General features: G+C 36.1%; 1 protein-coding gene across 4 annotated transcripts in view; it reads left to right on the top strand.

Annotated features, from left to right (window-relative positions):
- The window catches only part of DNAlig4 (DNA ligase 4), a 588,281-nt gene that overhangs the window by 453,073 nt on the left and 119,283 nt on the right, over positions 1-15,925 (top strand). The gene's annotated exons all lie outside the window — the stretch shown is intronic.

Raw genomic sequence — 15,925 nt, 5'->3', positions numbered from 1 at the left:
TTTTTTTTTTTGAGTTTGTTGAGAGGAGAAAAAAGACTGTATGGATGAATTATTTCATCTCCACTTGAAAATCTCTTATAAAATTTTCTAGTGTCTGTTCTAAATAAAATTTGAACCCATATCTTTCTATCTGAAGAACACATATTATGCTATTCCTATGGCTGTCCTTTGGAAGAGCTTCTGAGTTGCTGATTAGTGATACAACCTTGCTTCACACGTTGCATCCAGAAGTCTTCATTTCAAAGTTCATTTAATTCTGCTTTTTAATGAACAAACCACAACTTTAAATTTTCAAGTTTATTCTGGCAAACCAGAAATACATTCAAAATAAGTAACACCTGAAACATACTACATTTTAAAAAGTAAAAAGAAACAAAATTTAAAAAAAAAAAAAAAAAAAGCTACCAAAATTGTGAAGTGATATTAGACAACATAAATCACATTTCTAGTATCTGAAACTGAGAATCTTAGTTTACTGCTGCTTGTACTTTGTTGCACTACACTGTTCTGATTAACTTATAAATTTCTTGTCAGCTTATAAAATTTTAGTAGTATTATTATTAGTAGTAGGATTACGGGTATCTCCATGGAGTCAGTAGACTCATTGCGGGAGACCAAAACTATCAAAACAATATCTGTCATACCTCTTCTTGAATTCATTTACAAACGAAAACCTCACAACTGAGTCAGGCAATGCATTCCACTCATTCACCACCCTCCAAGCAAAAAATCTAGTTCCACACCCTTGTTAACCACACTTTTCCTTAATTCCCAGGGATGACCTCTTGTTCTTCCATCACACAGCTGAAATATTTCCCCTGCATCAGTCTTATAAAATCTTTTTAGTAATTTAAATGTTTCTATCATATCCCCTCTTCTCCACCTATCAACCAACCTCCACAATCCACAAGCTCTCAATCTATCAATGGAGGGAGCATTTTTTACATCACTCACCAACTTAGTCACTCTCCTCTGAACTCTCTCCACAACCTCCTTGTCTCCAAGGGATTCATGTGACCAGACTTAAGCACAGTAATCCAAATGTGGAAGTATCAATGCCTTATGAAGGGGAATAATAACCTCTTTATCTCTGGATGTTAGTGTGTTCTTCAATAACCAAATAACCCTATGTGCATTCTTGGACACCTTAGCAATGTGCCCTCTGAACTTCATCTCCCTATCCACTAACACCTCCCAAGTCCCTAGCCTTATCAATCTCTTGGAGTACCATTCCATCAATGTGGCACAGCTGGTAATCTTTTAATCCCAAAATGCATAACTTTACACTTTTTCACATCGAACTGACATCCATTATCTTTTGCCCATTTTGCCAGCTTATTTAAATCATCCTGAAAACTCTCAACATCAGCTTCATTTTTTATTGCGCTACCCAATGTTGCATCATCTGCAAACAAGAGTTTCTCCCTTCAAGCCATTTCCTATATCATTTATGTACAAATTAAACAATTACAGCCCAAGCACAGAGCCCTGAGGCACACCACTGGTCACCTGCCTCATCCTGGACTCTGCTCCTCCATACACCACTTTCTGGTATCTCTCCATGAGCCATTCTCTTATCCATTATCACCAGTTTAGTATCCATCCCCATCTGCTCTAATTTGTGCAACAGTATCCTGTCAAAAGCAAAATCCAGGAGTATCACTGTGTAGCCATTTCCCTTGTCCAACTCTGATGTCATTCTATTATAAAAAGTTAATAAATTGCTAAGGCAGGATCGACCTTTAACAAAACCATGTTGGCCCCTATAGAGTATCATATTCTGATCCACCCATTCTTGAATTCTGTCCTTAACCAACTTTTCCAATACTTTTACCATGACTCCTGAGATGGTGATTGGTCTGTAATTAACTACTGCAGTCTCAGAGCCACCTTTATGCAAAGGAACCACTTTGCCTTCCTTCCACTCCAGAGTTCAAACTTAAGTTAAATAACCAAGTCAGAGGCGTTGACAATTCCTTTGCACATTCATGCAACACCCAAGCTGATATTCCATCTAAACCTACGGCAGTGTTTGCATTTAAATTCTGCAATATACTAAGTACCTCTGATTTATTAACTTCAATTCTCACATTAGTTATTGCTACAGGTATAGAGATATCCTTACTTGGGTGATTGACTTTTGAAAAGTGATCACTCAGTAACTCTACTATTACATCTGAATTGGTCACCTGAATACCATCAGCACCCACTAAGGTTATCCTTCCAAAGTCATTCTTCCTTTTACTTGCCACATAGTGGAAGAACTCTTTGGGATTACCCTTGATCTCCTTGGCTAAGGTCTTCTCATAATCTGATTTAGCTTTTCATGGGTGTACTGATCGCCTTTCTCCTTGTAAATTCTCCATAATATTTTCTTTTTTTGCAGATCAAGCTTGATACTACTACTCATCCATCTACTGCCTACCTTGTTTGTCTTCCTGACCATGGTTACACAATCTAATATTATTGCCTTCCTCAGATACCTGCTAATTTTATCCCATGTACTGCTAGCATCTTTACCCTGCAATATGTTCTGCCATGGGACGACTGCAAGTTCCCTCCGAAGCTTGTTATAATTGTGTAACCTGCAATTCTGTATTTACCCCTTCTTAAGAGAGAAATCCACAAATTTTGCAACCTCCCAAGTCAGTACCACATGATTGCTCTCACCAATTGGAGGTAACGAGGACACCTTACTTATGCGTATCCTCTGAACCAATGACCAGGTTCAACACTCTCACACCACGTGTCCCTTCAGTTATGTGCTGTTTCAAGTAATTATCTCAGAGAAGATGTGTGAATTCCATTTCCTTTTTGCCATGTGATATTTCCTCCTTCCAATTGATATCACCATAATTAAACATAATTAAAATCCCCCATAATAATCACTAACCCCTGCACTAATTTGCTGATGCATAAATTCAATATCACACCCAGTATCCCCTGGCCTATAGCAGCAACCAACTGTATATTTGGTTGTGTTGGTCACTATTTCACAAACGACCACCTCAAATGAACTATCATTCACATGTCTATCATCTTGAGCTATCATCAACAGTACTCCTCCCCCCGTTCTATCTTCTCTATCCTTCCTGAAAATACTGTACCCATCACATTCAATTCCAGTGACCAATCTTCTGCTGACAGCCAAGTTTCACTAATGCCTACAACTTTTGGTGAGATTGCACTGATTAATGCCAAAAATTCTTCCCTCTTATTTCGAATGCTTCTTGCATTAGTATATAGTACGCCCACAGATACAAGATCCTTCAACACTTCTGCGCATGTCAAAAGAAGGAGAATCCATTCTGATAATAGGGTAATCAATTCGTATTGTGGGATGAGTGTTTATTATTATGTCGGAAAATTAACTTCTCTTTTATGATCATTGTAGAATTAAAGTGGTAACTATTTTGCTTGTATAACAGTTGGAAAATTTTACGTATAAAGCACGTGATTTCGCATGTTGGTGACCAATTCTTGCATCTCCTTATTTCTTTCTCTCCTTCAACATGAATTGACTCTTCCTGGCAGTCTGCCAGCGACAGCTCCCGCTTATGTGATCAGACTATACAAAAATTGCGGATTCCCTTTAATTCTTGTACCAGTTTCAGAACTGATATACATTCTACTAATTTCAGTAGTCCCATGCCGATTTTCATCTACTCTATTCTTCAAATTATTGTCAAAACGAGGCAGCACACATACCTCTTTTTTTGCACATTCTTGCAATCATATCATTCATTATCATCGCTCGTCTACTTAACTCATAATTGTCAAAATGAGGCAGCATGCACACTATCCTCCCTTTGACACTTTTCTTCTTCATGATATCTAACAATGCCCTTAAATCTTTTGCTATCCGTTTAATACTACCACTCAGGTCATTTGTACCCACCATAACTATCATCGTCTGCATCATGCCCTCTCTTTATTGCTAAAGTCACTCTCTCTATTGTTTCGCCAGACAAGCACTCCTAAGGCATACCGCTCTCCATACCTTAATCATTGAATCACCATATATTATACCACTCATAACTTCATTCAAACCCAAACAAGTGTCACTCATGGCCTCATTTCCTACACTATTCAGCATGACCCTCCCAGTTTCATTACTTTCTTTCAATACTCTTTTACTTAACCCCTCACTTTCACAACATCTCATTTCTTCTAGACCGCTTGTACTTTCATTCTGTTGACTCCCAATCACTTTCATACTATTTATTACTTCATCATTCACCAAAGACTCTCCTTTACTTAAACCTCTTCTAGTTACTTCAGCTAAAATAATCTCCATAGGCCTAATTTCTCTATTCAACACATTTAACCAAGTCTTAATATCCCGAACCTCCTTACTGAGTACTTCCAATTCCTCTTGCAGGAGATGTAGGTCGCTTTTCATTTCACAAACTCTTTCTGAAGCTGTTCTGCTATGATTCTGACATTTGCTTCCATTCCTAATCGCTGTGGTCTATCTAGACAATTTTCACATATGTTAATGTTTTCATTCTTCTCTTTTAGGCCAAACAGTCCACAGATCTTTCACATTTTTCGGTGCATACATATAGCAGTTTCCACAATGCACTGTGGAAAATCCAAGGCAGAGCTATACTTCCGTACAGAAGTCCTTCATGCCGCTGACGTACTTTTCTTTATGGATGCCATCTTTAGACGCTGAAGTAGTGCAACAAACGAGTAGCGAAAACACAATATAAACAACAAAGTTTCAACAATAACACCACTGAAGGACACTTGTATCCAACTGAAGCACAACTGCAGCACAATTTGAAACAAAAAGCTTCACTGTAGTTTAATTATTATTATTTATTATTATTACCCCAAGACCTCATGGAGTCAAAGACTCATTTGGGAGATCCTTTTATCACACACATACCATACCGTGTCTTAAACACTCACCATACCATGTCTTAAACACTCACCATACCGTATCTTAAACACACTGAAACTCCTTGCAGACACCACACTCTCAAAGCAAGACATTCCAATCATTTACAACTCTGCACAAAAAAAACCTTACTTCTCACTCCTCTACTCACCCTCTTTATACAGTTTCCAGGGATGACCCCTAATCTCCCACTATTTTCTGTAGAACTTCTCCACCATTGATCCTATAATAACCTCTTACTAACTTGTAGGTCTCTATCATATCTCCCCCTCTTCCTCCTGTCCACCCGACTCTGCAGATTACATCTTCTCAATCTTTCCTCATACTCGACATTCCAGAGGTCAGAAACTACTACCTTAGTCAGTCACCTTTGGACCCTTTCCAACATCTCTTCGTCCTTCTGAAAACCAGGTGACCAAATCTGGGCACAATAGTCCATGTGTGGCCTAATCAAAGCCTTATACAATGGAACAAGAATCTCCCTGCTTCTACAAGTCAGTGTCCTCCACATCATTCCCAGAAGCCTTTGTGTTGTCTTCACAATTTTGGCTATGTGTCCCCTAAATTTTAGATCCTTATCCACTATCACCCGCAGATCTCTTATTTCCTCTACCTCCAACAATATATCCTCACCAAGCATAAATTCTGCATCCCATCTTTGTTTTCTAAAATTTAAAACCTTACATTTTGCAACATTCAACTCGCATTTCCATGCCCAATCACTCAATTTATTCAAGTCTTCTTGTAAGGCCACAACATCTTCTCTACTCTTCATGGTTGGCATGGTTGGTCCCAACTTTGCATCATTCGCAAACAACTGAATATCTCCATCCAAATCTTCACCAATATCATTAATATACACTTAAAATTTAAAAACACTTTTTCTAGCATAGCTCAAAATGACGGCTAAGTTCACTTGTGACACTAGCACCACACCAAAGTATAAAGATGCAATTTATTTATTTATTTATTTTTGTGGAAAGAGAAACATTCATAATGATATTCATAATAAAAACTGGGGGTAAAACTATTTTATTAATAAATTGATTGATTTATTGTCAGTGTTTTGACCTTTTTACTATTGTCATGATGAGAATCATCATGACCAAAATTTGATTTGCTATAATTCCATTTCTAAGCTGAATATTTCTAATCCATTCTTTTGTCGACAGCAGTATTTAATATGAGACATACTACCAAATTTGAAGTGTTAAATTTTGAAAAATAGCAGAAAATGCTTAAGAGATTATTTTCCTTCTTGTTGATTGTTCCTCCTCCTGCAGGTTGCATTCTTCATCCAATTTTGAATAAATATAAAACGTAAATGTTCTTTACAGAATGTAAGGAACAGTCATATTCCAGGACAATCATCCTCTTTCTACAAACTTGGTTTGTAGGAAGCAAATGGTGGTTGAAGTGAACATTAATTGGTTCTGGCTGACCTGATTTTGGACATTTCTATTAATGGTAAGAGAATTAATGACAGTTTTAGAGGCTTCTTTGAATTTTCATTCAAACCAAAATCTTAACCAGTGCAAAACATTCCATCTTCTTTAAAATGATGTGGCCTGTTTCATTGAAACAGTTAGAAAGGAAAGACCTGCTGTACCATGTTGCATGCATGTGGTATGCTTGAAATACCTATTCTCTAATTAAAGTAGTGGAGGAAACAGTTAGATGTTTCTTGGAGGCATCACGTAATAATAATAATAATAATTAATATTATTTATCCTGTGTCACAAATGTATGGTAAATTGTAAGCATATGTAATTTTCTTAGACACCTGGGGGGGGGGGGGGGGATTAGAACACCTAACTTCTGTCTGAGCTTTGAAAAAAGGTAGAATGTGGCTGTTACACAGAATCTATAGAAAAACATGGTTTTTTTTTGTTGTTGTTGTTATTAATTTTTATTTCTTTAATTTTTGTCAATACAATCCATAAAGAATTAGTTATTTTTATAATATGTGCATGATAGATTCTTAGATAGATAGTTCAGTGACTTAAGTTAAACATCAGTCATCATCTGGGCTGCAACATGATAAGTAAATTTTATATTTAAACATGTGCCAATATTGTCTAAATTGTAGAATAATTTCGAGTGTGGAACACAGTTTTTGGAGAAATGTCTTAGGTGATATTATCATAAATTCATTGTCTTTGTTAGCACACTGATACAACATGGCAGTAAAAGGCAAATCATTGCATAGGCCTGCATGGAAGACAAAGTAAATGGCATGGATTTCTCAAAAATGGTACAATGCATCGGAAGATATCATGGATATTTATGTAGAGAGGCTGAATAAGAGAAAATAACAAGTTTGGGTATGTAGGAAATCCAATGTTCTGATGGACTGTGAGGCTTGCTTAAATGTGAGCTTAAATAATTTATATATGAGTAGGAAACATTGCATATTAACAGACATGGTTGATGACTGTGTGAATGTTCAGATAGTATGTGGAAGATAGAGTGATTGAGGTGTTGGATATGAGGAATAAGTGAGCAAATGAGTTGGTACTGGTAGTAGGGACAAATGACTTCAGAACAAGGAATACATAAGATTGGATATTAGGAAGTTATTGAGAAGGATAAAAGATAATAGTGTGATAGGAAAGATAGTCAGTGTTGCCCAGGTATGACAGTGATGAGATGAGGTGGAGAGCAAGAATAATGAATGATGTGTTAGCAGAAATATGTGAAGAGAAAGGAATACAGTTTGTTAATGGGGGGAATGAGTTTGAAAGAAGAATTGAACTGTATAAGAGTGATGGACCACATTTGAATAGTTTTGGTGTGAGTCATTTAGAGAGACTTCTATTGGAAGGGAAAGTAATGAGTGCATAGAATGAATCTGAGCAAGTAAGAAGTGATGTGACAGAGCGGGAGAGTAAGGAAGGAGAGATTGAGGTGGTTCTTATTAATGAAAAAGTGGGTAGCATGAGTGTAGAGAATGAGAGAATAAGTGTGCAAGATAAATGGGGAGACTGAAGGTGGACAGAGGAACACAGCATGTTAAAGGGTGATGCCCAAAGAGAATGTAGATGCGTGTGTAGACAAGAAGGAAATGGCATGGCTTGGGATGTACAGAAAACAGTTGGATTTGAAGAAAGTTCTTCTGGAATAAGTAAGCAGAAAAAGAAATGACTCAAGGAAATTATAGAGAGGTCACAACTAATAAGTGTAATCAGAAAAACATGTTATAGATCCAAGGATGAACTGTTATGTTTGTATATGAATGCTAGAAGTATCAGAAACAAGGGAAATAAAATGGTTGCACTTATTGAGTTCGTTCATCCAAAAATTGTTGGAATAAGTGAGACATGGTTGGATGAGGATGACATCCTGACAGGAATTTTTTTTTTAATTTTATGAGAGGTTAGCATTTACATCAAAATCATAAAAACAAATAAAAGGGAACAGCAGACATAATACTCATGCATACACACAATAAACCCATAATACTTGACTAATTTCATTTTTTTAGCATTCTAAAAAACATCTTTTATAGCTGGCATAATAAAAGGCATGAACACATTTTCATGGATATAAATAAAACTCATCACTGATTGTTTTTGAAAGATTTCATGGCTAGTATGATTTATAGACCATGTTTCTGAAAATTGAACATAGGAAAACTCTATTAAGAATGTTTGATGTTACATTTAACATCAAAAGGCATAAGTAAAATAAATATTTCACATTCGTCTTCTTTAAACTTATTACAGTATAATTTAATTGGAACACTTCTAATATACAGTGGAAATTAAAACCAAAGCATGTTAAAAAAAACTTCAAGAGTCACAGTTATTAATTCTCTTGTAAATGGCCTACATGCCCAAATGAATTACAATTAACACTTCATGCCTCTGGTGGTGAAAAATTGAACTAGGCTGTTTTGAAATTTAATTCGTATACAAGGTACTTGGTTAATTGAAGTTTGGATAATACAGAGTTCAATGATTATAATGAAAATTTTTTATTTGTTATTAAGTTTTATGTTATTAATTGTAATATTTATACATACTCATAAGTAAGTCCTTCACCTATGTGGTTAATTTGTTCTGAAGGCTTCCAAGAAAGTTAAATCCATGTTGCTTAATGCATTTTTACATATATGTTGGTTTCAAAGGATAATTAATTATAGGGGTTCTGCTTTTTAAAACAAAACTTTGTGAAAATTAAAGTTTATTCAGTTAAGTACATGAATATAAAAGCAAATGTAATTGTAAGAAACTAAGTATTCCTTGTGTGTGTGTGTGTGTGTGTGTGTGTGTGTGTGTGTGTGTGTGTGTGTGTGTGTGTGTGTGTGTGTGTGTGTGTGTGTGTGTGTGTGTGTGTGTGTGTGTGTGTATTTTCACCCCACTGCAGGACAAAAGTCTCTCCCATTGTGGGAGAGTATGATCTACTTCTCCCATGATGACCCAGTCCTTAGGAGAGTGTAAATATATATTTGTATGAATAAATGTATTAAGGTGAAAGACAATTACAAACAACCAAACAACTAGGAGGGATTCTTAGAGCGGATTCGCTAACCACTCGCCAATCATGCCAACATTTGTGTGTGCGTGCGTGCGTGCGCGCGCGTGCTCGTGATTATGTATACCACTTTTTGATACCTGCCAGTCAGCCATCCTCTTATCCATGCCAATAATTTATAATCCAATCATATATTCTCCAGTTTATGCAGTGGTTCTCCATGCTGTATTTTGTCAAAAGCCTTAGCTGAATCCAACAGTATCATGGTATGTCGATTCCCCTTCTCCAGCTCAATGGTAATATATTATAAAATGTGAGCAAGTTGCTATAACATGGCCTGTCTTTAGTAAACTGATTTCTGTTCATTACAAAGTAGAGATTCTCTGTCTGTCAAACCATATCTGAATGCAAGCCCTAACCAACTTTTCCAAAATCTTCACCCCCACTCCTCAGATACTAATAGGTCAATAGTTGGATACATCAGTCTTTGCACCACCCTTGTGCAATGTGGCTACCATACATTCTTTCGACTCCTGGAATCTTCCCTGTTCTGAAACTCAAATTATATATCCTGGTCAAATAAATAACCAGTTCAACTGAACACTCTTTTAGCACCCATGCTGATATCCCATCAGTGTCTATTGCAGAATTCTTATTCAATTTGTGCAACTCTCGTATCTCCTTATACATTGTACTGCTTCATACAGCAAAGAGGTAGTGGTGAGCTCAGTGTTGCATACACCAGGTTGATAGCCTTTATCAAAATGGCAACTCATTAGTTGAACAATCTCTTCTGCATCAGCCACCCACATACGATCTGCATTCAGTATAGATACTCTTTCATATTCATTCTTTCTTTCACTTGTAGCATAACAGTAGAATCTTTTGGATTGTCTTTAGCTTGCAGAGCCAGTTTTTTTTTCATACTCAGACTTACCTTTCCATAAAACAGTTGTGACTCTTCTGTTCCTGCTCTTATAATTATCAATAACTGATATCCTCCTTATTCACACAATATTCTTTCCACATCCTTTTCTTAAAAATATTTGGCTTAATTAGATTACACATCCATTTCACTCCTATCGTGTTTATTCTTCAAACTCGAATATTCTAATGTTGCCTTATTTAAGGTTTTTTTTAATACATCCCATGCACTGTCGATATCTTTCCAGACCAACATCTGATACCTTGGAACAGAACCCATCATGCTCCTCAGATGGTCATAATTTCCTGCTTTGTAATTCAACATGTAACCTTTTCTGAATGGAATGTTGGTTTTTAATTTGCTAATATCGAAGTGAGTAGTACATGATCATCTGAACTATTCTGCCTCCAGCCGGAGGCAGAATAGGTTACATCTTTAACTGAAATCCCCTCTAGCACTATAACGATCTAACACTATTTAACTTCAAGTTCCTTCTGTCATGTATTGCTTGAGGAAGTTGTCTCGCAACAGCTCAATAAATTCAGTTTCATTCTCCTAAGATTTCACAGCTTACCCAATCAATGTTCAGATAAAGTTACTCATTATAATTACTTGTTTCTCACCCATCATCTTTATTAATGCATTTCTTCGTCACTAGCAACCAATCCACTAGGTCTATAACAACACCCTGCTGTGTATTTGAGCTTGTTAGACTCCACCTTACACCATATGGCTTCAAACTCACTGCTACATGAATACTGTTACTAGTACTGCAGTCATAGGTCTCAACTCTAACTGGATTCAAGTCATCTGTTATCATTAGAAGCATCCCCCCTGGGTTTCTCTTGCATAACAGTTATCAATATTCGTTGTTGCATGTCTTCAATCAAAATCACCAATATTTTTTCTTCTATTTATAAACCTGAGTGTATTAATAGAAAAAAGAATTGTATTGGCTGAACTTGTCTTGCTCTGCATAATGCGAACTCTTTCTTTTATAATAATTCTGACAATAGATTCATTCATTTCATAAACATGTGCAGTGTCTACAAACTTACTTTTTTCATGTATATTAATTACATTTTCGAAACATTTTAGCTTCATGCTATATTTGGCTATAAAATATGGCTGGATTTGTAATACCTTCCATTTTAATATCTTACCTCTACCATACTGAAGCCTTTTGGCTCTATATATTAGTGATCTATTATGTTCAGAAAGTGGCTTTTGATAGATGGCATTGCTAGCCATGAGTTGAAGTATCACACCTACATAGCTACGAATCCATGTAATCCAGTAAGCAAGGACTTACTGTAATTGATTTATTATTATTTTTTTACTACTGTTATTTATATGGTACGCCATGAAGTTAATAGACTTGATACAGGAGATCATACTGTCTATTTACACCATACCTATCATACATTTTAAACTTATTCAGTGTTGGAATCAGTTCAATCTTATTCAGTGTGGAGCACTCACAACCACTTCTGGCAGTCCTTTCCACTCATTCACCACTCTCCAAGTAAAGAAACTAGTCCTCACACCCTTACTAACCACACTCTTAGACAACTTCCAAGTGTGACCCTCTTATATTTTGTGTGTGCGCGTGTGCTTGTCTTGTTCTTGTTCTGCTCCACTTATGTTATTCCCTACCCATGTCCAACCTATACTTAAAGACAGTCATGGAGTCAAATAACAATATATTTAATTTTAATTTTTTGTTCGTTAGAATATTCCAGGCAAGTGATATATATATTCCAAGGAGCAATTTTGATATATATTCCCAGGAGTGTTTTTCATACCCATGTCCAACCTATACTTAAAGACAGTCATGGAGTCAAATAACAATATATTTAATTTTAATTTTTTGTTCGTTAGAATATTCCAGGTAAGTGATATATATATTCCAAGGAGCAATTTTGATATATATTCCCAGGAGTGTTTTTCATAACAGCTGTTCTGAAAAATAACTAATGCACATGTCTGTTACCAAGATTCAAGGTGAAACTTGAGTTACAAAATAGCTGTCATTACTACAGTGCTCACACTCTACAAGTATTTGACATAGAAACACCACGGTAACCAACATAAATTAATTTATAATATACATACAACATTATCGTGTTATTCCCCAAGGATTATAATATACAGTAAGCTAGTTTACTAACTTATAACTACAATTAAATTATTTTATATCACTACCACTTAGCCATGTGGCAGCTCCAATAATACTAAACATATAAGTGCAGTACTAAATGACAAATTACATATATGCCTTTAGATTATCTTATTATATAAAAAACTTATTTCTCATTAAATAAAATTCTCACCAAACATATATTAAACTGTAAAAAATGAACATAATAAGCAAAACGTTTATGTGAGATTTTTACAACCCCTTGTTTTCCCCCCTAATTCCCATATATTGAAAAATTTCTTTTGTCTCAGTCTTATAGAATCCCTTTAGTAACTTATAAATTTCTATCACGTCCTCCTCGTCTGCCTTTCAGTCAAACTCTGCAACTCACACAAATTCAGTTTATCCTCATAGGGAACATACCTGTCATGAGCTTGGTCACTTGTCTCTGCATTCTCTCCACCACTCACAGTTCCCTAGAAATGCAGGTGATTAAATATGTGTACAGTAGTCAACATGTGGCTGAATCATAGCTGTACAAAGAGATATAATAACTTCCCTATCTTTACTTGTCAATGTATTCTTCAGCAGCCAAGTAATCCTGTGAGCTATATTTTGTCAACTCTTACAATATTTCTTCTGAATTTCAAATCTCTAACCACCATCACCCCCAGATCCCTAGTCTCATCAATTTTTTGTAATCTAGTACCATCAATATGATGCGAAGTATGTAATCCTTTTGACCCAAAGTTCATTACCTTACATTTTATAACATTGAATTGATGACCATTGTTCTTTGCCCACACTGCCAATTTATTTAAAACATCCTGCAAGATATCTATATCACCTTTATCAACTACAGCCCTGCCCAGTTTTGCATCATCAGCACGCTTCTGAATATTCCCCTTAATTCTTCCAATATATCATTAATGGAGCCTTCGTAGTTCAGTCAGTATAGACAAAGCCCTTTGATCGGAAAGACCTGGGTTCAATTCCCATCCACGACATGAAGAACCTTTATCTGGTCTTTTTCGACTGAAGGCGAGTTAACTGGTCTCATTTTCTGGGAAGAATAGAACTTCTGTGAAGAAAATGGCAAAAATTCAGCTGGTGATTAGCTTAGAAGACAACTGGGAGCTATAACATGGAGTGTGTAATTGAGTGGAAAGGAGATTGATGATGTTTGGACAATGATCAAGATCTATTTAACAATAATAATGTCTGAGTATATTCCAAAGGTGAAAAGGTAAATAAGGTAGGAGTAAAATGGATGAACAGATTAAGCACAAAATATAGAAGAAAAGGGCACTGTGGTGGCAACATTAGATGAATGTTTGTAATAATCAGTTACATGAAGAGTGCAAAGAGCAAGCCAGGAAAGTGACTTGATTGATAAAGACAGCAAAAGTGCAGTATGAGAAAAAAGTAGTCAATCAAGCTAAGAAAAATCCTAGTGATTTCTTTCAGTTTTCAAGTAAAAGAAAAAAATGACTGGAAGAATGATACTAGTTGATGACCTTGGTAGAATCGTAACTGATACAGAAGATATAGTTGAAGTATTCAATGAGAGTTTTATCAGTGTATTTCATTCTCATAAAGGCGATATCATGAGAAGCTGGAATATAGAAGATATGATGGAAGAGGGACTGATGGTAAATGAGCAGTAGGTATGTGAGGAATTAAGTAAGATTAATGTTACTAAGGCAGTAGAACTTGACAATATATCACTGCTTGTCTTGACGAAATGCTCTAGGAAATTAATGGCACCTTTAATTTCCAGATTGATATCAGTCATAACAATGCATGCAGAGTACTTTCTGAAATTAAATTCAGAATCTGTTCTGAATTTAATTGGGGGTGGGAATAAGACTGAGGCTACCAATTATGGGCCAGTGTGTGTTTGGAGTTGTTAATTTTAGAGATGTTGTTGAGGATTAGTATTCTGCAATGAGTTGATAATTATTATTTACGGGCTAGATTTCAAAAGTTTCAGGCCTGACAAAAATTCACGCCAATTTTAAAATACCATGCGTGACAGATAGCACCATCTATGGGGAGGTTAATGTACCAGTTTCAACTCTCTACCTGCATCATTCAGTTGGAGCCACTTGTTTGACTAACACGTGCCACCCTAAGTGACTAATGTTAAAAATTGAGTACCGCACTGTGATAAAGTTTTTCACCAAAGAAGGGCTTTCTCCAAGTGCTGTCAAACAGCAATTGGATGGTGTTTGTGGGGAAGCTTCTCCTTCATATTCCACTGTGAAGAAATAGGTTAAACAGTTTCACTTAGGAAGAGAGAGAGAGCAGTGAAGATGATTCTCGTGATGGTCAGCCTGTGGAAGTGATGACTGAGGAACTGCTCAATGACAGATGGCTGAAGCTCAAAGAAATCTTAATAGGGTTGGGACTTTCTATAACAACCATCGTTTGCAACATTCATAAGAACCCTCACATGACGAAGGTCAGTGCAAGGTAGATGCCCCAACTTTTCAATTCTCTCTTCACAGAAGGAGCATTGTGTAACCTGTTCCTGCAAGTTTTAGAGCTTTGCCAAGGGAATCCATTGTCACCAGAGATGAAACCATGGTCATTTATTATGATCCTCTTTCCAAAAGGGGAATCCATGGAGTGGCACAAACCAGGTGAAGCACCACCGAGAAAAGCCAAATGTTCACTCAATCCACCAGAAGATCATGGCAACAATCTTTTGGGATTGCCGGAGAATTCTCTTGATTGACTTCAAGGTAAGTAATAGCACCGTGAATGCAGAATATTATGCTTCACTCCTGCACAATGCCATAAAGGAAAACAGATGAAGAATACTGAGTCATGGTGTTTGCCTGCTTCACGACAATGCTCCAGTCCATACGGCTATTGTAGCGAAGGCTGCAGTGAAGGACTGTGGCTTCCAGAAGATTGAACATCCACTCTACAGCTCAGATCTAGCACCCAGTGACTGCTACCTCTTCTCAAAACTGAAGAAAGACCTTCGAGGAAGAAAATTTGTGGATGACAATGAAGTGAAAGATGCAGATACAAAAATACAGACTATTTTTTCAAGGGCATAGAAATGCTAATTCAAAGAAGTGAAAAGTGTCCTTTCCTTCATGGTTAAATGGTGATCAGAATTCATCATAAAAATTATGGAAACATCTACCATGTTAGAGTAAAGCTGCAGTTTAATATCAACCAAAATAATCATTCGATGTTTTGACCTTCACATAAGAGTCATCTGGAGTATATACATATATATATACAAAGAAACAAGCTGCTATAATCTACATGATATGCTAAAGTTACATTGATTTGGTCAACCATTTAAACTATTGGCCTTGCCTCTGGTGAAAAAAAAAAAAAAAAAAAAGAAAAAAAAAAACCTTGCTACATCAGCACTAGAGTTCTATTATTATTATTATCTGTTTGTAAGCAAACAGATAATAATAATAATAGAACACCATACATACTGTTTTATTTT

Source organism: Typopeltis vanoorti, chromosome 12 (assembly GCF_054136105.1).
Source record: "Typopeltis vanoorti isolate ZY-2024b chromosome 12, IOZ_Tvanoo_1.0, whole genome shotgun sequence".
Taxonomy (NCBI): domain Eukaryota; kingdom Metazoa; phylum Arthropoda; class Arachnida; order Uropygi; family Thelyphonidae; genus Typopeltis; species Typopeltis vanoorti.
The sequence above is the reverse complement of the archived record's forward strand: the minus strand, read 5'-3'. Positions and strand labels throughout refer to the sequence as shown.